General features: G+C 37.5%; 1 protein-coding gene and 1 long non-coding RNA gene across 3 annotated transcripts in view; one reads left to right on the forward strand and one right to left on the reverse strand.

Annotated features, from left to right (window-relative positions):
- The window catches only part of LOC145986662 (uncharacterized), a 176183-nt gene that overhangs the window by 148139 nt on the left and 3718 nt on the right, over positions 1 to 24326 (reverse strand). Inside the window, exon 1 of one of the 2 annotated variants that reach the window (XR_014441600.1) lies at positions 1729 to 1750. The exons of the other annotated variant lie outside the window; for it this stretch is intronic. This is a non-coding gene — a long non-coding RNA (uncharacterized LOC145986662). Of the gene's footprint in view, positions 1 to 1728; positions 1751 to 24326 lie in introns of those variants that run through there. 2 annotated transcript variants of the gene reach the window in all.
- Positions 1 to 24326, forward strand: part of lms (lateral muscles scarcer) — a 270244-nt gene that overhangs the window by 113003 nt on the left and 132915 nt on the right. Inside the window, exon 2 of the mRNA XM_083120934.1 lies at positions 708 to 759. The gene's annotated coding sequence lies outside the window, so the exon portion shown is untranslated. The remainder of the gene's footprint in view (positions 1 to 707; positions 760 to 24326) is intronic.

Raw genomic sequence — 24326 nt, forward strand, 5'->3', positions numbered from 1 at the left:
CAGCGGTAATAAAGTACAAAAAGAAATAACAGGTGGCGCAAAAGTCATCATCCTATTTGAACAGACCTTTATTTTGACATCTTCTTGTATATATCAGCAGTGTTTTGTCAGTTAAATAGAAGATACTCACGAAATTTATTGTGTGCGAAAATGAATAAGTATACCCCACAAGAACATTGAAAAATTGTGACAATATTTTTAAGGAAATCTTGACACAACGAGAATTTAGACGACATTTTCCAATCGTCCAGCGCCTACACCGGCCAGGTCCCCCAATTTGACCGCTCCAGATTTTTTCCTTTGGAGATATTTGAAGTCATTGGTTTATGTGAATAAGCCAGAGACGTTACAGAAACTAAAGGACAAAATTCAGCATGAAATTCAAAACATTTCCCCGCAGATTATTTCCAACACCATGGAAAACGCAATAAAAAGAGCCGAAATTTGCATCAATTCGAATGGTGGTCATTTATTGGATGTTATCTTTAAAAATTAAGGACATAAAACTTTCAAGTATCAATAAAAGTTTATCACAAAACAACCTACTTTGTTTAATTTAAAACCCAAGCTATAGGCTAAGAAAATCAGGTGATTACTTTTGCGCCACCTTGTAGTATCAACAATATTAGCTTAACAATCGTTTAGCCAAATAACATGTTTGTTGAAGTGTCAACAATATAAAGAACTATGAATATCTATCGTTACAGATACGTGTAGCTGTTGTCCATTAGCAGAGAGCAAAGGATTCGAGGCAACAAGGTAGGTGAAGTTATGTTATATTTCGTTATTTGGTAAAATAACACAGTAGCGAACGAGCGTCGATCATCTAGAGTTAATTACATAATCAATAGCTACGAAGTTCATTTTCATATAAATTATGATAACATGAAAAAGCGTCGGTAGCCTCAAATTACTGATTGGAGATAGGTTGTACTTAGTGCAACAATATTATACGTATGAGACGAGTATTTGGATCAATGAGGGACATTGGTAGATATTCAACGATGTTTTAATGTCTTTTAGGTGCAAATATCCTTTGTATGAAATTTATAATAAAGAAACACCTGTTTCTTTGCTTTTAGTGTGAGACAATAGGCCTATGCAACAAAATGCGTTAATTCACTTTTTCAAAATATGTGCACTATTATTTTACATTTTCATATGTTTTTTTCTTTCCTACATTTCGCAATAGTTATAGTAATAAAACAAAATAAAAACCTTTCCCCCTTTATAGTCGTATTTTACTTTATTTAAAATGTTAACAAGCTACATTATGTGAATTTACCACAAAACATGTTAAATTTATTGGAAATTGTATCTTTAATCTATGTAGAGTATTGTATAAAATATTTCCGTACGTAGAACTTCATCAAAAGCTCCTCGTTTTCACATTTCCTTGCGATCAACAGTGTGTATATTTACACACAGAACCCATGACACAAATGTGTATAATGTTTTTGACTCCAGTGATACACTACAGTTTATAAACTTCTGATGCACTCTTGGTACATCAAAATACATAGTGAGAAATGCATCAGCTGCTGTTCCGTACGATTCGATAAAATACATCAATTGAATTGATCAGAGGCGATTATTTCAAAGTACCAACGCGTATCGGCCACAATTTATCAGAAGTGCGTCAACCTTGGCATTTCGAGATCTCTGTGTACGCATAGCACCAGCTTGTCTTATATTAAGCAATAGTTAGTGTAAATGTACAACACTTACCAACGCATTCAGCCCATAGTGACTACGCAAAAGGATACGAAACGTTTCCCACATCAAATTCCAAACACACGCTTTCAAGTTCTTGTACTTTAAAATATCTTCACCAAGGCTTTTGCGAAATGAAGTTTTAGAATTTTGCAAGAGCGTGTTTCAACATTCAATCTTAATTATTACACAACACGCTTCCTCGAATTCCCTTATTAAACGAAATATAAAACCCTTTATTATGGTCCGCGATTATCACAAGGGACTGCGAAGAAGTTTTATGAAAATAAAACAGTTTTTAAGAAAGACGTTTAAAAAAACTGAGGTAGTTTATTACCGACTGCTATCCAGCATAGGAGTTGGGTTTCTTATAATGTCAAGACAATTTGCTAATGAGAAGGTGTATAGATAACTCTCGGAGGCAAAAATGGAGCTCATTTGAGGAAAATAATAAAAAATGATAATGTTTGCTAAATGAAGGACATTGCGTGTTTTCTAGTGGCCTGGGGTTACAAGTGATTCTTCATATCTTCTTCTGTGTTCAGGCAGGGGAACAAAGCAAACATGAACATATGATGAGGGCGTTTGTTGAAATGTGTTCCCACAGGCTATGTGGAACATTTCTTAGTGTGTGCTGCAGTAATTAGCACACACACAGACACCAGAATCGTAGAATGTGGACGGAACGGTAAGGGTGTGATTAACATCTTGATTACCTGAATATTTCTCTTCTCTGTTGCTGACCTTCGGGGTGCAGTGGTTAGCACAGCGGTCTACGACGACAGGGGCCCCGTGTTTGAATCCCGGAGGTGGCATGGGTGTTCTTTGTGAGTGTCCCTTCATCATATCGTCACTCATGATCGTCGCGAATAGCGAAAAAGTAGTAGAAAAGCGACGCTAAATAACGAAAACCAAACCAAATCTGTTCGGCTTTAGATACGTCGCTGAAATATGTGTATGTCGTGGGTGCAATCAATGGTTGTTACTTCAGGGGATCCAGTCAGTCTTCATCTCACCAAACTGACTACCGCACTAATTTCAGGCTAACGCGGCTCTGACGACTTAAGCCAACCTCCGCGCCGGAGTGGTTAGCATAGCGCGCTACAAAAGCAAGTGTCCCGGGTTCGAATCCCGGCCTGAGCATGAGTGTAATTTCTGAATGTCCTTTCATCAATTTCATTATATAGGGTGTACACAAGGTATCTGACACATTTTAGTTATTAATAAATCAGAAACTAATGAGGATAAAAAGTAACTGGTGGCACTGATAGATAAACTCAAAAAGTTTTATGTCTTGTCACTTCAATTTGTGCTCTTTTTGTCGCACTGAGAATGTCAAGACGATAACCAATTTTTTCACATATTTATTCTGGCTTTCAGTTCATATGTTCATCACTGTGCCTCATAAAATTTCTGCCACATATCCCCAAAGAAAGAAAATCAATGGGGTTGTGTCGGGTGATCTCGTGGGCCAAGCAACAAAATTCACCTTCCCGGCAAGCGTTCGTTCAAAACACGTCGAACAATGTTGATGAACTTTACAAAGTGATGAAAATAAAGCCAGAATAAACAACGCGATAGTTACTGTGGATGTCTACATGCTGACCCGAACGCGTGAAAAAATCGATTATCGTCTCGACATTCTGGGTGCGACAAAGTGAACACACATAGAAGTGTACTGATACAAGACATAAATTTTTTTGAGTTTATCTATCTGTCATTGTCACCAGTTTATCTATATCTCCATTAGTTTCCGATTTATTAATAACTAAAATGTGTCAGGCATTTTGTGTATACCCTGTATCATAACACCATCGTGATTAGCCAAAAGTGGCAGAAATCCGACGCTAAATAAAACTAAAATCCGACGACCTAAACCAGAACAGGAAGAGAAATTAGATAAATCTTATAAGTAAATATTATCGCTACCCCTCCACCCCCCTTCCCCCACCGGGGAATTAAAATTTCACTTTCTTTTCATTCATCGTCCTTTAATAAATCGAAAGCTGGCTGCTTGTATTCTTCTTGACAGTTCCTATTCGTCGCGATTTGAAAAAACTGGCAGAAAAGCGACGTTAAATAACAAAAATCAAGCTAGATTCCTATATGCATGCAACTGTGTTAGATGAAATCGCTTTCCCCACAAAATTAAACAAAGAACAGTTCCCTTTTCTTTTATTGTACATTTCTTTCTTTTACAGTTTGTTCGAAACTGAGCCTCTTATAATTCTCGATACAGAAAATCACATCGTTTGGACATCGATTCATAGATGGCAGCACATAACTGACGATTCATATTCAAGTTCTGGAACGACTTTTCAATCGGCTGCTGCTGCAACATCGTCTCTGAGCAAAAACTTCATCTTTCACAATACCCCAAAGCGAAAAATCGCATAATGTGAGGTTGCATGTGAGATAATTTTAGCGAATAATTGCAAGGAACACATGTAGTTACTGATGACAGAAGAAACAAAATCAACAATGACAATCCAACACCGCAGCACAAGTAATGGAAGTTGATGTTCTTTCATTTGTATGTTCAAGTTATGACAGCTGTGTAATGCGTGAGCAAATGGAGACAACTAATTATTTGGAAAAAGCAACTTTTATCTCACCTTGTAAAACGTGATGTAGCTATATTTTACCAGAATTGTCTTCTACCGGAACTATATTTTTTCCATGGTTGTCTATTCGGAAGGATGTCTGACCGCCACGCGGGAGATCCGGGTTTGATTCCCGGGGTGGGTTATCTAAGGTAGGAATTTATACTGCTTGTCCCCGCATAAAGCGGCTCTGGGGCTCGCCCAGCAATAAAACGAAGGGTACCTGGGAGCAGCCCTGGAGGGTAAAGGCGGCCGGAGCGTGGTGCTGATCACATGGCATCCAAAATTGCCGAGATCGATAATGTGTGAGGTCCTACCTCCACATTCCCTAAATGTGCCTTCATGGTACTGTCACGAGCCGGAATAAAATGCTGTGTAATCAAAAACGCCAGCAGTCGCAGGGTGACGAGAGGTCGCCGGGAGAGTCTTGATCGAGAGAGCGAAGTTGCGAGTGACAGAATTATTAAGTTGGTCAGTCTAAAAGGTTCGGACGAATCCACTGAGGATACCTTCGATGGACCGATACAGTGCCGCGTCGTGACTCAGCCGGAGTGGCACAACCTCTTGGGGGGGCAGGGTCCATTGCCCCCCAACCTTGGACTGAAATTAGTTCTAGGGGGTCAAGGTGTGCAAACATTGACAACCAAGTGCACTTGCAGGGGTCAATTACCGCCCACAACTTCAAATTTTATGGAAATATAATTTATTTTCGTAAAATTTTCTTGATCGCTTCGCTCGCAATGCCTGCTTTTCTTAGTCTTCTGCCTTGGACGCCGGACGATCTGAATCAAAAGAAGTTGTAAAATTGATTGATTGATTTGTGGTTTTAAGTGCACTTTATGCACAGAGAGGCTAATCGGTACTGGGCCTACAGTTTAAAGTGTGATCCGAGCCACTGTGCCACGTGTCTCCACCGGGTATCGAACCCGGGACCCATTACACCATCGGGGAGGCACAAAAGTTGTAAAAGAGAGAATGCATTCGCGTCCCGTGAAATTATTTGGGCGCTATTAAATCAATATTGTTTACAGCCTGCAAAAAAAAGTGGATCCAAAAATGTTCTTGCTCGCTTCGCTCACAATGTTTCATTGTTCTCTGTAATGCATTGTAAATTTCCAAACAGAGAAACAAGACTTGTCTTACTTGATTTTCTTTTAAATGCATGAACAATTATTTGGAGGAAAGGGAGCGTACACATTTCAGAGACGATTTATGTAATTTTTGCTGTTGGTTTATTGTGAGATGGATGAATTGGATGTGTAACGTATTTAAATAATAGCTATATGTTGTATATAATATGTATTAAAGGAACTTTCAATACACACACAATTTAGTGTCTACGTCTCCCCATGTTGCATATATGTGAAACATATATCGTGCATGAAAGTTATACATGTTAATGTAAAAAAGAATTATATTTGGAATGCATTTATCAAGCATCTTCTGTCTTTCAAAAATAGTTTGTGTGCTTGTTTTCCATTATTAATGTGAAATTGAATATTTTGAAAGATAATTCAAATCGTTTGTTCGAACACAAATGCTATAGCACCAACTCCTACCTCCTTTTTGCATAATTTACGAGGGTAATAACGTCTTTGATACTACTACTGCTGCTACTACTACTACTACTGCTGCTATTATTAATAATAATAATAATGTTGGTCCTGAGTTCAAATCCCGGCTTGGGCATCATATTATTATATTATAACTCATCCCCAATTTCACAAATTAACCAAAAGTGGCTCAAGAAGCGAAGTAAAATAAAGCAAATCAATAATAATAATAATAATAATAATAATGTTATAATAACAACATTATTATTATTAACTATAATTTTTAGCATTATTATTATTAAAATTATTATTACTATTGGTACGTTTATCCTGGTACTTGCCCCTCCCCAGACAAAAATTCGTGGTTGCGCCTCTACTTAGCCGAGGAACATCTGAAGGAAACAGGTACAGTGGTGACACTTAAGGTTTATCATTATCAGTGTTTAGATATCTTGCTGGCTCGTGCATGATCTCCCCTCCCCCCTAGCTTGTGCGGATTCTATTAAATACTGGAAATGAGCGTAATTTATTCCATTCCTCATACACACCTCCTTTTGCAGCCAAGCAGTTGAAGCCGGCGAACGGCCTAAACGTAACAGTACGGCTATATGCACGGGGAGGGGAACCTTAACTTTACCTCAAGGATGTTTCAGTAAAAAGTGGGCATTTTTTCCCCCACGCATGGTGTTGGCAACACTGTTACAGCAAACCTGCCATTTATCGAAACTTAGAATTTTTCAAAAATTATGATTCTGCGGTCTCTGTTAACTGATTTCATTGTGTCCGATTACTCCTAATTATTTGCTGCGTGGAGCACGTGAAAAGCAAAGTCGGCCACAGACCATTGAGGAACTCGAAAATAATATCCATATGGAAATCGACACCCCATTCCTATTGAAATGTTGGAACGTGCCATGATAGATCATCTCAGGCTGTTTGAGCGTGATTGTCGTCAAAGGCGTTCGTCACCTGGCGGACATTATATTTGAAAACGTAAAGGTGAGTTGGTCACCTGGCGGACATTATATATTTGAAAACGTAAAGGTGACTGTGGCTCTTCCACAAATGGCAGTGTGTAATTATTGTAATTATTGTGTTTGTAATTTTTTCATTAAGGCAGGTATACCTTTTGTTGCATTAAAGAAAAACTTTTATTGAAACACCCTATTTAGAACACATTTAGTGTTCGGTTGAACATTTTTCCTATTTATGAAAATTCATTATATAATCTGTTCAAATTGATATTTTCTGTGTGTAACAAGAAGAACAATACAACATAAAATAGCACGCTAGGACAAGCAATGGTAAGACTCTTTCCAGTTTTTTTTAAATTTTACCCACCAAAACCTGTCTGTTAATAGCAATGGAGTACATAGTTGCCCATGAATTTCGTGAAGGGAACATCATGTGACCATAAACGGGGCAGATATTAATGTATATGTTTGTATGTAGTTTTTTCTGTGATATACAGCACATTTTGCCATATTTCACACGTATTTTTTTTTTAAGAAAATTGGGTCGGATGGGTAGTTGATCTATTTCAAACCCCTCTAAGTGCGCCATTAGTCAACAGTAGCAATATAATTATTGACATGCGTTGTTTTTTTCAATGCCTTTTGCCAAGTGCACAATTTGAAACAACCCATAGATATGGTCTGTATAGTGTTCAGCATTGATGACGTATTATTGAAATCAAGAAAGACAAAGAATTGAATTTCATGTTTGATATTAACTACTATTAACATTATAGTTAGCAAGAATAACTTTGCAAAACGGAGGTGCATGCAAAAGAAGAAAAAAGAAACTTGCTTTAAAAGTAAGTTTTTTAAATTTAAAAGTCCGCTTTGATTAGTCATTTTTTTATCTGACATCGCATGACTCCTACGCTATTCTTTAGTAACCAACCTTGACCACGAGTATCCTCACTGATATTATCTATTACATACCTATATACTTAAGACAAAGAACTTTAAAATGGCTTTTATCTGTACTGTATTTCTCTCTGTCCATTTAAAATTGAAACTCATAACCGAGAGTGAATTTGGATGGGGAGAAGTACTCTACCTCCCTGGATACGTACTTCGGGGGGAACAGCAAGTGCCTTCAGCCTCCCCCTCAAAGCTATGGAGGAAGAATATTTTGGGAGTGGGCATACCCCTGAATATCACATACAATGAGTGTTTAAAATAAAAGAACATTTCATTTGTCTATAGAGGGATAAGGGAAACTACAGGGAGGCTGATGAACGAATGAAGAGCTTCACTCCCCTTGATCACTCTGGCATTTCACTAATTACGTGGTTAATGAAGAATTCATCTTCCTTTCGTCTCCTATCACCTCCTCTCCTGGATGTCTTATTGCGGCAACTCATAGTATAGTATTTAACATTGATGTTCCCCATATTTTCCTATGCAATTTACCTGTTACCGTTAAAAAATGTTTAATTGAATACAGTGGCGGCGATTGGGTTCCAAAGCCGGGGGGCAAAGACAGTATATTTGCCTTTGTAGACAAGGTTTAGCATAGTGCGGGTGCAAAAGTGACGCCCCCCCCCCCTCCAATCGCCGCCACTGATTGAATCATATTTACAAGAAACTGAGCAATGAAAATTATATTCTTATGAATACTCTAAAAAAAATCAACCGAATTGACACCAAAAGTGGTGTAACACCCTAATTAATGTAACGCAACACCTAATCGAGTTTTAAAGGTCTTCAAACTTGGTGTGGTTTGAAACCAAATGGTGTAACAAGACACCAAAGATGGTGTTAAACAATAGGAGTGTCCTGTTATATATTTTTTAGAGTGTAGCCTTGAAAACTATTTTTCTTTTTATTCGCTAAGTTTATTTTCTCTTCATTTTATATAATAACCCAAGTCAACTCATCCCTTACGAAGAAATTAGCTTCATATTAAAAAAAATAGGTATTTATGATTTTTTCCTTGTAAAAGAAGGCTTCCTCGCCCTAGGTCAGAATAACAATGCTTGGAACATAGGATTTTTAGAGCCCACAGGTAGTACAATAAAAAATTAGTTTCTTTTTGTAAATAAAGATATTTTCTTTGAAAAATTAGAGTTTTACAACCCCATGGTTCCCATTTCTGAACGGCTGCGTGTTCTTATCTAAAAAAAATCGTGAACAAAATGTGAAGCATCATGATTATTCTGCTTCTGTTGTAGAAAGTTCAGGCATACCCTAAGGCTCTCCTCCTAACCCTTGTTATAGCTACTATACATATTCGTCAGAACTAATTCGGAAGGTAAATCCTATTTCTTGACGATTTCAATCGTACAGATTTTAAAAATTTTTTTATTTATTTTTTAAACTGAATGCATTTGGAACACCAATCAAATATTGTCTATGGGTAATTGCAGAAAAAAATAATATCTTTATTATACTTGTAGATGTGATAGCCAGTTGGACAATAAAATAGTCGTGGAGTTGTATCTATCCTCCATCTTCAAGGAGCAAAATTAAAGACTCAAGCAAAATAGCAACGAAAATACCTCAAAATGAGCCTAACATTTAAAAGGTTCAAAAGCTATTACAGAACTACTCAGATGAAAAAATCAAAGTACGTGAAATTACTTTAAAATTCTTTTCGAAAGGCTCTGTTGAATTTTGGAACTTAATCGATCTCTGAAAGAAACCATTCATATTGGTTGGTAAAATGATATATTTTTGATTACTGATTGATTTAATATTTTAAATAATAGTTGGGTGAATTATATTCAAAACTTTAATTATATGGGATAATAGAAACTAATTCATAAAACGAACATGTGCACTCATACATAGTGCAAACTTTGTAACCTTTAACGATAATTTATTTCGATTTCATGTTGAGCATATTATTACACGACACGAAAGGATAACGTAGGCTGTATTAATAATCATTTACTTTATTATCGAACGTAATAGCTAAAGTCATAATGCAAACGTTTAGCTATTCCTAAAAATAAGATCAAAATATTTGTAGAAAGAAATGTGAATTCGTTGATGTCTACGTTCTACAAATGAATGGAAATAATGAGAAACAAAATAAATGGTAAAATTAGCAACGTAGCATGCCATTGAAAAAATTTCAAACACGTGTAAAATACGTAGATAGCAGATTGAATAACCGATTTGAATATAGCTATTATGCTACCATTTCAACAAGTAAAATTTCTTTTTTCATTAAATATGTCAACTATTTCTTCCCTAATGCTTAGAATGCAACATCGTTTTCTTGAATCACGTAGAGAAAATATAACATAATTGAAAAATGCATTGTTACATTTACCGTGTAGGCTGATGTTAGTGAGAATTATATCAACATCTCATCTACAAGAATAGCATAAAAATTAATATCAAGCAATTGTGCCATTAATCCACTTGTACATCAAGCTAAAATTTACAACCCATCTCTGTAGTTTAGTAGTTTAGACGCCATGCAAAAGAGTTAATATTGTGAAGTACACAAGATTGTATATTCTTCATGTTATCATTTACAACCACCTTGCAATTTGACTTGCGAGTAAAGAAAGCAATTTGTATTATTCGAATTGAGGCCTCCAATTGCTCCTTCTCGCCCTATTAACTACATTGACAATTCTGCATGTGTTGCATGTTATTTTGGGTGGGTATTTTTAGTGGAACCTTGTAATTGCAAGAACAAACCAAAATTTGAAATATATAAAGTTAGTGTGAATCTGCCTTAGCAAGAGACAATCGATTATATAAGTTGAACCTTTGCGCATGAAACATTGATATGTACAAACACAAAGTAAGGCACGTGACATATCAAAAATCATTTTCCTTACCGTGTGTCGTATTCCACCCACACATGCATCTCATATCCAAGTTAGATAAGACCACTTCATTATGTCCCAAGCTTTGCCTATCAGAATCATGTCTAGAGCCAGTTTTCATTCTGAATAAATAATTGACTTCGTCACGCGAGAAACGACCAACGTGTCCACACCCTTGGCACTCGAACACGAAGATGAAAACAACACACTTGCCCGTTTAAAACGCACAAGCGTGAATATATATAACATTTATGTAACCTTGCATAGTCTAAGCAACATGATAACACGCATTATAAGGATATATCGAACCCTCTTGTAGCCAATTACTAAGAATAAGTACAGAGGAAGGGAGAGAGAATGAATTGATGTCTACAAAATGGCCAACCGCCACGTAAAATGACGTGATCAAAATGGTCGTTTGAAATCTCCAATCACTGCCGTTTGAAGGAAATATAAAAACCATACGTGCTATGGCTCTTATAGCCACCAACCTTTCTTGACGTGTGGGTTCGTCGCGTCGTATTTTATCGATTTCATGTTGAGATATCGCTTTCTCAAGTCTTTATTTCAAGTGCTTTTTTTCGCGAAAGGCTTCGTGTCGTGCGCGAGTTAGCGGGAGCAACGGAACAAGTTGCCCAGCAGTTGCGGTCGAATGTGCCGCGTAAAAATCGTGAAAGGGGACGCGAGATTCATTCCGTTCTATTTTGTACATGGCATGGGCTAAAATAACAACATAATACTTGATTTTTCCTGTTATTCCTTTAAAACAATTATGCTTTCGTCCTTTCATTACATAGAATGAGGTGAGAAGGAAGACGATGAGTAGATGAAACTGATAAAAGGACAAGTCCTGGCGGGAACTTAGTAGAACAGTTTGAGTGAAGATCACAGGCCGAATGTACGAATTGTATGGAAGAACGTTTATTTCGGTTTTTCATATATAGCCTAGAACCAAGGAGAATTAGGGTTGACCTCAGCGAAATATACTTTAGAACAAAGAAAGGAAGAGAAACAATTGTCAATTATTGTTGCGGACACAACTAGACCAAGTTTCGAGTTTTAGTTCAAGTGTACTTTATGCACGGTTTAAAGTGGAATTCTGACCACTATGTGCCTGCACCGGGTATCGAACCCGGACCCCCTTGCTTACAAGGCGACGACTTTACCAATACGCATCGGGGAGGCTGGTCAAGTCTCGAAAAACGACTGCTTTTCGGTTCAGCATCAGGGAGCAATTCACACAGCCCACCGGGCTCTTATTCTGCTTTCAGGAATTTTCGTCGGACATAGTGCACAAATTTGCACAAAACGACAATTCTAGAAAGTTTTCTCTTTTCATTTAAGGCTTTCCGAGGTTAATGCAACACAGGTGAATGCATAATAAGATAAATTAATTACATAAGTCTCTCTTAAAACTATTACTCTTCAGAAAGTTAAGGAGTATTCTGCCACGTGACGTGTTCGTTCAAAATCTTGAACTAATCCACCTAAAGAAATTTATCCTTGGTTCAGCAATAGAACACGTTTCATATTGCAATCCTTGGTGCCTCCCTAGATCATGGAGCTCCAACAACCATGATAAATAGATTATAAGATTTTATTATAAATAATAGACTAAGTAGTGTTGAAGTTTACAATTTTTAATAACAGAAAATGAAATATATATATATTATAATGCCAATGACTGCAAGTTCTGAGCTCTAACGAAAGTAAGCTAAGTTAATAGACTGTGTGACATTCCGTAGGAATTTTTTCATTACCATTAGGCTTATTGAGTTGATTTCAATTGTAATATTCATTACAAACTTTTGTGTGTGTAATTTTTATTTCAGTTAGACTTTTTATTTTCAATGATTACAATTATCTCTCAAAATTTGTCAATATAGCTATGCATTATTTTGATGATATTGTGAAGAAAAGTGTGTGTAAATCACATAGTTTCTAAAATTTAAAATTGGAGGGTGTGGGGAAAAAATATATATATGTTTGGAATAAAATCCTATTTGCAAATGAACCTTAATTAGAATAAATTATGAGCACCGTATGTATTTGCAAGTCATCTACTAAAACATATGAAACATTAGGAACTCGTCCAAACATTGTATACACCAGGGGTGGTCAACGCGTCGACAGCGGTCTACCAGTCGACCGGCAAGCCGCGAGAGGTAGCCCGCGGTGCTCTGTCAGTCTTTTGCAACGCAACTAGATGATTGCGCACGGAATTTGAAAGAAGATTTACGGAGTTCTTCCAGTTAGAAGACTTTCATGGCCTTCCCATTTCAGGAAATGAAAACGAAATCTATGGATGAACTCTGTTCTCAAATATTGCAATCAGTGGAAGGAGACCCCAGTAAAGTACAAGAAGAAATAGTGAAGTTCCGCTGCTACATTTACTTGAAAGCAAGAACAACTGATAGCAACGTATCAGAAATCTGGAAACTATTTTGTGAAGACTTCTATCCAAATATTCGCAAAGTGGCGTTTCATTTGAGTGCATTTTTCGGATCTACATATCTATGTGAGTCAGCGTTCTCTACAATGAATGCGATGAAATCAATGGAGAGGAATCGATTAACTGATGATCACTTGATAACTTGCTTGAGAGCAGCAGCACGTAGCAGTAACGTCATATGATTTGCAACATGATAAACTCATTGGCGGAATGCAGTGTCAAGTGTCTGGAAACAAGTCAACTGACTGCTGAAAAGTAAAAATAGTTGTGTAATTTTTTTTACTGATGGCCAGCAACAAGTGACATACTTTTATTAAAATGAGTGTTTATGAAAGAATAAAATTGTAGTAATTATGTTTATTTTTAAAAAAATAATACTTTCTCATTAAAAGGATGAAAAGTTGATAATGATGAACTGGGGGAGATACGGCCTAAAACAAGTGACAGGCCGACAGTACTGAAGCCAAAACTTATTTAAGAAATAAATAAGTAAATAAATAAATACATACATAAAATAAAATAAAATAAAATAATCAATGTCAATTTTATGGTATTGGCCCTTTGATTCCTTTTTTAGGCTCTCGTTGTTAGGTCTAATAAGATAAGTAGACCGCCAGCGATTCTTGAAATGTAAATTAAACCAAAAAAGGTTGGCCACCGCTGGTATACACTATAGTCAAGGATAATATATAATTTTCATTGTAACTCCACAGTACAATATTTTATCTGTGATAAATGTACTGCGCTACGAGTAGTTTGTTATTTTAGTGCAAGGGGAAGAGATTTCAGTCCTATTATTGTTAATCTCATTGCATATCACGTGGATTGCAATTAATAAACCCCAATGTAAATAAGAAATCCAGAATCAATTACAATAATGAAGTATTAAATAAGACTTTTAGTGTTACAATTGAAATGTTTCTTGTCTTGAATTTTACGAAAACGAAAAAATGACCCAGTATCATATACCGTATATTTAGTAAATATATAATAGAATATTTTCCAGGTATTTCCTTTACACAATCCAAGACAAGACGAAACAATTTTAATTATTCCTTTTTTTTAATTATTACATTCCAATGAAAAATGTATATTTGCTTTCTACGTATCGAGCTCAAATATCGATATGCGTAATCGATAGTTCCTCACTGTTGGAGTTCGTTGTCTTCTCCCGCCAGATGGTTCTGCTTGTACTGGGTGTGTATATTCTGTGGTTTATAAGGCCTTAGAAAAGTGTTCGCACAAGTCAGTAGAGAATATGCCCAGTGTTCCATCCTGTAATAAGTAATCCTTGCTATAGTGATTTTATCATTTCTAGTTCTGTGTGCAGGTCTAGATTCGAACTAGAAGCACCACAATAAAACTAGCTTCAAAGATAAATTCTCTGATAGAATATCGACTTGGTTAATTAATTAATTAATATGAAATTGTCTGATGAATATTCCATTCCAATCAAGCTCTTATATCTGTATGGATTGTAACATTATTAAGAATGTCGACGAAACGAAGAGATACTGTGGGGAAAAAAGCTCAATAATGCCTTCGATGTATATTTTTATCTACTTAAAATATGAATTGTCCACCGAAGTTGAGCATGGGAAAGAGGTGTCGCAAAAATGTATACTTTGTCCTCTTTAAGTATTGGGGGAGAAAATCCCCTTTACCCCAAAGACAACAACTATGCAAATAGATATATATTTTTTTCATAAATAGAAACGTTATTTGGTTCTTCGAGACCAGATAGCACAAAACACTATAACTGTATTCGCCGGCCTCCGTGGCAGAGTGGTTAGCACACCGCGCTACGATGCCGGGGGTCACGGGTTCGAATCCCGACATGGGTGTTCTTTGTGAGTGTACCTTCATCAATTCCATCACATCATCACTCATCCTCCATCTCCGCGATTAGCCAAAAGTGGCAGAAAAGGGAAGTAAAATAAAACCAAATCAATCAATCAGTCTACTGTGTTTTCTATTCTTGAACATTGCACAGACACCTCGAGGTATGTCTCTAAGTACATAAACCTTATAGATATGTTTCTCGACTTCAAGTCGTCATGGAGTTCTCTCTTCGAAGATAAAAATCGCGCACGAGTCGTTAGTTAAGCCTGTTCTTCATCTGATATTACTCATGTTTGTCTACTAGACAAGGATAATGAGCGAGCGCATGTGGTGCAATCCAATTACTGTAGCGTATAATAAGAGAAATGGAAAAACCCTACACGTCAGGTTGAGAGACGATATTGTATTGCATCGCAACAACACAATGTTGGTTATTTCCAAATATGTTTTCTAAAATCAAAATGAATTATGCCAACCTACGTGGGGAGGTGGTTAGCACAGCGCGCTACGACGCCATATGTACCGGGTTAGAATCCCCGATTGGTCATGGGTGTTCGTTGTGAGTGTCCCTTCATTTTCATCATACCGACACTCACCGTCGCGATTAGTCAAATTGTCAGAAAATCGACGTAAAGTAACTTAATTCAATGAATAAGTCAAAATGAAGCAGAATATGATAAAGATAATTGATTTTAATATAATTAATTGCAATAATATGATTTTGTAAGGAGAGCTAGTATGTAATATTTCTAATATCCTGTGGAGGGAAATTCTAGTATTTTTTTTTATACATAGGGCTATTAATATACAATATCTTCAAAGAATAAAATTCTGCCACCAGGTATGCAATATTTGTTTAGAATTTGCCGCACTCACCCCTTACAAAAAAGCCAGCCTGCAGGAATTTTTCTCGGGGGGGGGGGGCAGCAGTGTTTAAAGTATGGGAAACATGGGGTGATGCTTTCCCTCAGTTAAGAGAAATCTCACAAATCATTCCCAACACTACAGTGAAATCGCTGTATCTCTCGGCGTGGGATCCGCCTTTCTGGCAGTGACCCTCTGTAGCCGCGTTTACCTACAAAGGAACTTGCGGTCAAACAGCCAATTAGACGAACCGCTGCCTCTCTCTTTGCGCAACAAGCGGCAACCTCTCAAACTTTCCTTCCCGAAGCAGCCATCAGGGAAACAGGATTTTGTCAAAATAACTGTTCTGCGCATTGATTGCACACCGGTTCCTAACGCGGCGGCACTGTAGATAATTTGCACAGGAATCTGCTGTCTTTCACGGCACCCCTTGTCCATATTCTCACGCTACAATTTCATTATTTGAATTATATGAAGTCTTTCCAGATATCTCATGGGCGCCCCCACCTCTGGGGGCGCCCATGCTTACCATGTTCGTTGTTACTATTATCCATCCAAAGTAAGAATGAAGTCGTGCATCTGATTTATTCATATGTGACAAATCTTACTGATCAATTCCAATGTCAGCCACATCACGCAACGAAGCTACTCCAGGGAGGTTTTGGGACCTTATGAATCATATGGTTACTCAGTGGCGGCGATTGGGTTCCAAAACTGGGGGAGGGACAAGGTGCCAAAACTGGCAGGGCAAGCACAGTTTATTTTCCCTTGGTACGTAAGGTTTAGCATACTGCGCGGCAAGAGTGGGGGTGGCAACCGCCCCCCCCCAATCGCCGCACATCTATGATTGAACTAATTTTGTATCCCGTAAGGAAATAACTACTTCACACGGGTCAATTGTTTCTATTTACTTTGGTTTATTCTTACAGTGAACAGAAGGTAGCATAACTGATTACAATTTTAGAAAATCATCTGACCTCCGTGGCAGAGGAGAGGGGGTCCCGGGTTCAAATCCCGGCCTGGGCATGGGTGCTCTTTGTGAGTGTGCCTTCATCAACTTGATCATATCATCACTTACCTTCATGTCGCGATTAGCCAAAAGTGGCAGAAAAGCAACGCTAAATAACAAAAATAAGTCAATCGAATCAAAGTTTAGAAAATGAATTTTAATAAAGTAATGGAAATCTTACAATATGCTTTTATTTGAAAGGTTCTTTCCCTTCTGCAAACTTCACAAACTTATATCTCACAATTCTTTCTTTCCGTTGTCTGGAAGTATTGTCGACTATCGTAGGTGCATGAACCGCTCAAGAATAACACAATCGGTCACGCAAGCCGCAAATATGGCGGCGCCATTTCGCATCTGGACACTCTTTGGAGTGATAAGGAGTCGATGACACGGAAGGGGATCAGTGATTCGCGCTTTCCTGCTCGGTCGTTATCTTCGTGCGACGCTTGAAAGTATCTTAGATCTTGAAAACAACGGAAGGCGCAAACTTTTCGAAAGCTCAGATTCGTTGAAATGCCATTATCTGCTCTATTTTTATCCCGGTTCGTTTTACTGAAGTTTCCTAAACAGATAGCAGGTGAATATTTATTTACTGCTTTCTATTTTACTTGATTTCTGTTACTTATGGTCGCTTAGCTGTCACTTGGCTAATCGCGACGATGAGGATGAAATTGATGGGCACCCATGAGCATCGACTGCGTGGCCCTTCCACCGGTTCCCACAGAGAATCGCCTTTGTTTACTTGACTGTGGAATAAAAAAAACAAAAGCCATTTAAAATCAAGTCAAAAACATCGTTGTACTTTTTCTCTTATGGATAGGCCAGGCTACCGCATTTGATTATACTCACCTCACGGCTTGTTTATGAAAACCGTTTGGAAGAACTAGTTAACTCCCCTCAAACCAACTAAAACGAGTGGTTATCCTTTATTATTTGTATCGCTACTTTACCATTTCGGTACTACCATACTATAGGGATGACACCTATAAATAATTTATTTCACACTTTTTTACATTGCTAACGTACTATTCTGCATTGCGGAACATTTCTTTAGGTGAAATAATGAATTTCTAACTAAAATAATGTATATTTCTTACATTTACGAGTATTTACTCTTACTCGTTATTTCGATTCTGTAACACACATTATGGCGATAGCGTACTGGTTCATCGCGCGTTGTGCGAGTGTTTTGTCGATTTATGCAGTGTTGCAACCTTGTTCACCGGAAAATACCTACTTTCGTGCCCGGATTTGAAAATATGCTAATACCTCGCAAACCATTGACGTTAGCCTCACAAACCATTGACGTTAGCCCCACAAACCATTCCCGTTAAATCCAAAAACCATTCACGTTAGCCCCAAAAAACATTCACGTTAGCCCGACAAACCATTTTCCGTAAGGTTAGGTTAGGCAATCACAGTTAAAAAAAAAAACAATTAAAATACTCGACACGTCATGTTATAGTGAAAACACGGTGAGTTTGAAACACTGACTACGGGGTTTACGTCATCTAACACACGGAATATTGTGCTCCCGTGCAGAAAGCAAATGGCGACAGTAGAAACAGCGTGTCGGACAGAGATTTTCGCAGAAAACAACGTGCATTCGCATTAAAATGGATCAAAACTACATTCACGATCTTCTTTTTTTTTATATATTTCCTAATTTTTCGCCGTCTTTTTGTCTGTAAATTTATTCTCATTCTTTTTCATTTATCCCCATGATAACTTAATAATACTTTACTTCAAGGTGATGCTATCTATCATCATCTATTTAAGTTAGCTGCTCTTGTGTCTTGTGCCTAGTTTGATATAGTGAGCTTCAAACACAAATTCAACAAATACTGCTAGTTCATTTTAAAAAATAACATTTGGCAACTTCACGGGCTTGTAACTTCAAAACTAGCTGACATATCTACCTCCTTATATTTACGATATCACTCAGTACACTAAATGTCATTATAATTTGAAACAGAGTGGAATGAACTATATATTTACGACAGTGATAACAAAGTTTCTAGGAGGGTGAGTGGATTCCATAGCCGCTTATGCAGGAACAATAACGGAAATATTTCTGCCTGAAATCGCACACATCTCGAATCGTACGAGGTTCTTTTGCATGGCCGTTTGACTTGACCAGCACTCGTCGGAGTGGTTAGCGTAACTCGGTGAAAAGCCTGACCAACTTTTCCCTATTTCCTGGGAACTCCCGTATTAGAGCTATTTTTTTTTATCCTCCCTGCTACCATATTGACATTCAATTTTCCCCGTACACTTCATTAACATTCAAGATCGCGAAATTTAAATTCATTCCAATATAATACCAGTTCGGTGAGCCATACTAGCGCAGACGCCTTGATATCTTCATGTAGACTGCAAGATCTTGCACGTTTGGCGTCTGAACTTTCTTTCAGGCATTTGGAAAACAATCTTAATTTATTAAACTACTATTTGTTGGTTTAAGAGAACATTACTTACTTTTCACTCATCTGATGATTCTTGTATAATTTTTATTAATCAGTTAATAAAGGATTTATGAGTTGTGGCTTCAATAACAATTGGTATAAATCTGTGATTTGCTCTACACATTTCTAAGCATTTTCCAAAGAAAAGTCCCGTGGCATCGCGCTACGACGCCAGGGGTCCCGGGTTCGAATCCTGGCCTAGACATGGATGTTTGTGAGTGTCAATTCATCAATTTCAATTCATCATATCATCGCTCATCCTCGTCTTCGTAAATTAGCCAAAAGTGGCACAAGAAGCGAAGTAAAATAAAGCATATCGATCAATCAATCCAAAGAAGAGTCCAATTCGGCTAATGTTTACTCCTGCTTGGATGAGTCGCCCTGGAGTAGCATCTAAGCAGTGCTTTTAATATCTTTATATGTATATTTGACTTCTGCTATATCTTTGAGCTTTATTGAGGGTATAGCTAGCTCATGAGTGTAAAACGTCTGCAGAGGTAGTTAAAATTCGAATATATGTATTGATTGGTAATGCTGTTCGATTATCTACATCTAAAAGTCGGAATGAATTTGTAGGTATTTCATTTGTTGGGATTATATATGAGTCGAATTCTGCTTTTGTAAAATCGGAATATTCTCTTAACTTCAGTATCATTGGTGTCCAATTGTTTTTATTGTTAATGAGGGTTGATTAATTTCGTCTAATAAATATAATAATCGTAGTGAGGGTAGTGCAATAAAAATTAAAATGATTGCTGGTATAATTGTTCATGTTGTTTCTAGAGTTTGCCCTTCTAATAATATTCGATTAGTTAATTTGTTATTAAAAAGGGTTGAAAGTGCAAAAATGCGCGAATGTGGTAAAAACAAAAAGTGTAGAATATTTTCAGTGATTTAAGAAACAAAAAAATTGACGTGCCAAACCTTAGGCTTTGTTTTGAGCATCCCAGGATCAAATGGCAACAATGAAAGAATTATTTTCACGAGAGGGAGTGGGTGCGAGGGAAAGAAAGAAGAAGGAAAGAAACAAGGAAAGAGAGAAAGTGATCAGAAATAAATTGACTGATCAGGTAAATCAAAGCAGCTTAGAACTAATTAAATCCGAACTAATGGTAGCAATTAATTATGAGTAAAATTGTAAAGAGTTTTTGAAATTAGCACAAGAAGATTTTAAACATGCTTGGTTAGCCTATGCAGCATCAGTGGACAATATACGTCGTACCTACATATAGGTTAGGACTGAGAAACATGGAAATTCGTTACGTTATTCTCTATTGTGACCTGTATATTATATAAGATGTATATAAAGTATTTTGTTTAATTATATCCATCCCATGAGCATTTGCTGGAGTGACGCCACTCTGCTAAAAATGTGCAAAATTTGTCTCGATTAAATCGCACTTAAATTCAATTCTGAAAGTTGGAAATCTCCCTTATATTCGTAGCAGAAAGTTGGTAATCCTATCAAGACCACAAATGGAAACTTCTGTGTTTCAAGTTAGGGCTACGTTGCGTTGCGCACATGAAGACATACAGGGCAGATGTATTCTAATGACAACAGAAATGAAAAGCACAGGAGGGCTGGATTATTGAAACAAAGAATCAACAATGGTTTTTGTTGCAGCGGAAGGTGGGAAGATCCAGCATTAGATATACCACTTTGGTGCCGCGGTGTCGGGATCTGAAGATCCACAGTCTTTATCGCCGCTTTTTTCTTTTTGTTCCCTCACGGTAGCCAAGAGCTACTCCTTCTTTTTGCTGTGTATATAACGGGCCACGGTTCCGAAAGGGACCATGAATTACCCACACTTGTATTTGTGAGTTTCCACCGCGATGCATCTTTGAAACTTCCACCCCGCCTTGCTGTCTCGGGATGGACCGTTCCCAGAAGACACCGGGAGGCATCTGGTGGCCAAAGGAGGTACCAAAGAAGCTCCCCCCGAGCAAAGGATGCTCTGTTTTTTCGCTTTGTGATGCTTACCAAAGTCATCCTCCAGGTTTTAATTACCGGTTACGCGTCGTATGTCACTCGCGGGTTGCAATTAATCGCAGGGGGGCGCATCCTTGAGGCATTGTGGGTCTCCAGACGGCGCCCGACCATCGCCCGGACGGCGGCTGTAGAACGGCCCCGGGAGGATACGGTAGCCGCTGACAATGTGGAATTATAGCTTGCTGCGTCCGTATCAAAGTAGGTCCCATATTTCTCGCACAATGGTGGCTTCATGGGAGCTTTTATTGTTTTCCGAGCGTCCCGCATGGTGGCTGCCGGGGGGCTTGGCTTCGGCTTTCCTTCACCTACTTGGACACTGCCCCCTTTTACAGATCTAACATGCGTGTCCGGTACTGGAATCTTACACGTACGTTCTGCTACTGGTAGCTTGTCAAGGCGCCTGTGATAAGTGCAATGTAAATGTAACAGACTTGTCGCAGTTTCTTCGTGTCCGCTTTTCCCTAGGGCAGACAACGGAATGGTGGAATAATCGAAAAAGGGATTATGAGCGAGGATTTTGTACATAAACTGGCTCAAGAAGTTTATGAAACATGAAAATCAACTTCACTTGTTATTTTATCATTCTCACATTAAATTCTTGCACAAGAATATGGTTCTGGAGCGATAAATACATGTTTTAAAGCAGATAAACAGTATCATTATTAACACTAACTAATACAAACATTGCAATATTGAAAACCACACAATAAGTCACTAATTCTTCACACGAAAATTTCTCTGGGGCTTTAACTGTTTCATTGTTGGTCAGATTCAATTTCTTTATTTTTCACGAATTGTTATGCTTTATACCATTTTATACTGAAATTGTAACAAACGACAACAACAACTATAAAGAACTCACAAGATGATACAGGAAACAAGTATACTGCCGGACAAAATAAAAACCGGACACCTTAATATTTGACATCTGAATTGCAATTACTTATGATGAATTTCGCTCTCAGTTAAGTATTGTACAATTGAACATTCATTATTGAACATTTTCCATACTTTTCCCTTTTATTATTTATTTATTTATTTACTCGTATTTACTTATTTGGAACACCTAGTATGCTCAAAATCAATTTCATGCAATTTTGTTTTAATTTATTGATTTTCAATTCCTGTTGATGTTACTATGTTTAATATCTAGAGAGCCATGAATTTTGGTTCATAGTAACCATAGTAACAGATATTTTGACATTGTAATTGGTGGTGTTTTTGTTGCAAGTGTATTGTAAGTTTGCTAGCTTGAAAATGAGACGTGAAGAGGTAGTAAAAGCAGTAGCTCTTCGTGATGATGGTCGTAGTGTACACTATATTGCTAGGGTGCTAAATATAGCACGAAGTACTATCCATGAAGCTCTCAGACGGTATGATGCAACTGGTTCCTATGGTAGAAGACCGGGTTCTGGTCGGAAACGATGCACAACAGCACGGGAAGATCGTTTCATGTGTATCATAGTCTTGAGAGACCGTCGTACGCCTTCAAATATTGTGGCACAGCGTTTGAGAAATGTGCATAGAGTTGTGGTTTCTTCACAAACAGTTCGTAGAAGACTGAACGAAAGTGGTTTATCATCTCGGAGTACGGCTACAGGCCCCAGGTTGTTAGCACGTCACCGGAAGCGAAGACTGGAATTCGCTAAACAACACTTGCATTGGAAATGTGGAGCAGTAGGAAAAGGTTTTATTCTCCGATGAGTCAAAATTCAACCTACGTTCATCAGACGGGCGTGAACATGTGTATAGAAGACCTAATGAACGTTATGCACAATGCTGTTTCGTTGAAATAACACCCTTTGGAGGCGGTGGTGTCATGGTCTGGGGAGGTATCTCTTTACAAGGACGTACAGAGTTGGTTCTTGTAGAAAATAGGGCAATGGTAGCTCACAGGTATATTACAGAATGTTTGGCAGATCATGTAGTACCATATGCACCATTCATAGGCCAGGACTTTGTTCTTATGCATGACAATGCGCTTCTTCACATTGCGAATATTGTCACTGAGTATACCTGGACGAAGTTGGGTTTACGCGACTAGAATGGCCACCACAAAGTCCGGACCTAAATCCGATAGAGCACGTCTGGGATCAACTGAAACGACATATCAGAAACCGCGCAAAAGTTCCAGAGCTAAAACGTGCAATTCAAGAAGAATGGGAGCAATTGGACCAAGAAGTGATTGCCAACCTTATTCGAAGTATGCCACGGCGGTTACAAGCTGTAATGGATGCCCGGGGAGGTAACCCCCGCTACTAGACAGCTTATATACCCCACCAGTACAAGTTAACAATCTTAAAAAAATATTGATAAGATTTCCTCTTTTTTTGTTGTTTTCTGTAACTTTATATTTTGTTCTAATTTAACTTATTAACAATAAATTTTAATTTGTTTTCTGTTTAATATATTCAGGTTTTCTTATTTTCAATAATTTCTGCAACATTTAGTTAACCTTCGAATCAGAATTTATGCGTTATCACAAAAAATGCAAGTGTTCGGGGTTTTTTGTCCAGCAGTGTTTAATAATTTAAAGAGTTACACATGAGTAGGATCTTGGAAGAGTTTCATATTGCGGGTTAGTCATGTGGATACTTGTAGATTAAATTGATTGATTAGAAATTCTGTTTTAATTTTACCATTGATGATGATATGCAAAAATGTCTTGTTTACTAGTTCGCAACGAGTGTGGTGGCTAGATTTTCGAAACAGTAGGTTTATACGTATTACATGGAAGTGTCACAGTCACAGAGAAGGTATTCTATTGCGTGAAAAAAGGGCTGAGGAAATAATCATTCCTGGAAAGATTAATTTTAAAAGCCATGGTCCACATAAGGAAACAGTATTCAAGAATAGGAGATATAAAAAATTTGAAAGATATGCCAATGGGATTGGTTTTGGATTTCAGTAAACCTGTAAGAAATACCAACCCATATAGTCATTTTTATTTGCTCTGTAACAAGTTTTTCAGTAAATATTAAATTAACATTTTAAAAAATATTTCTTCATAAATTATAGAGAACATTTCATCAACTCCAAC

This window comes from Lepisma saccharinum, chromosome 1 (genome assembly GCF_977018435.1).
Source record: "Lepisma saccharinum chromosome 1, izLepSacc3.1, whole genome shotgun sequence".
Lineage (NCBI taxonomy): Eukaryota > Metazoa > Arthropoda > Insecta > Zygentoma > Lepismatidae > Lepisma > Lepisma saccharinum.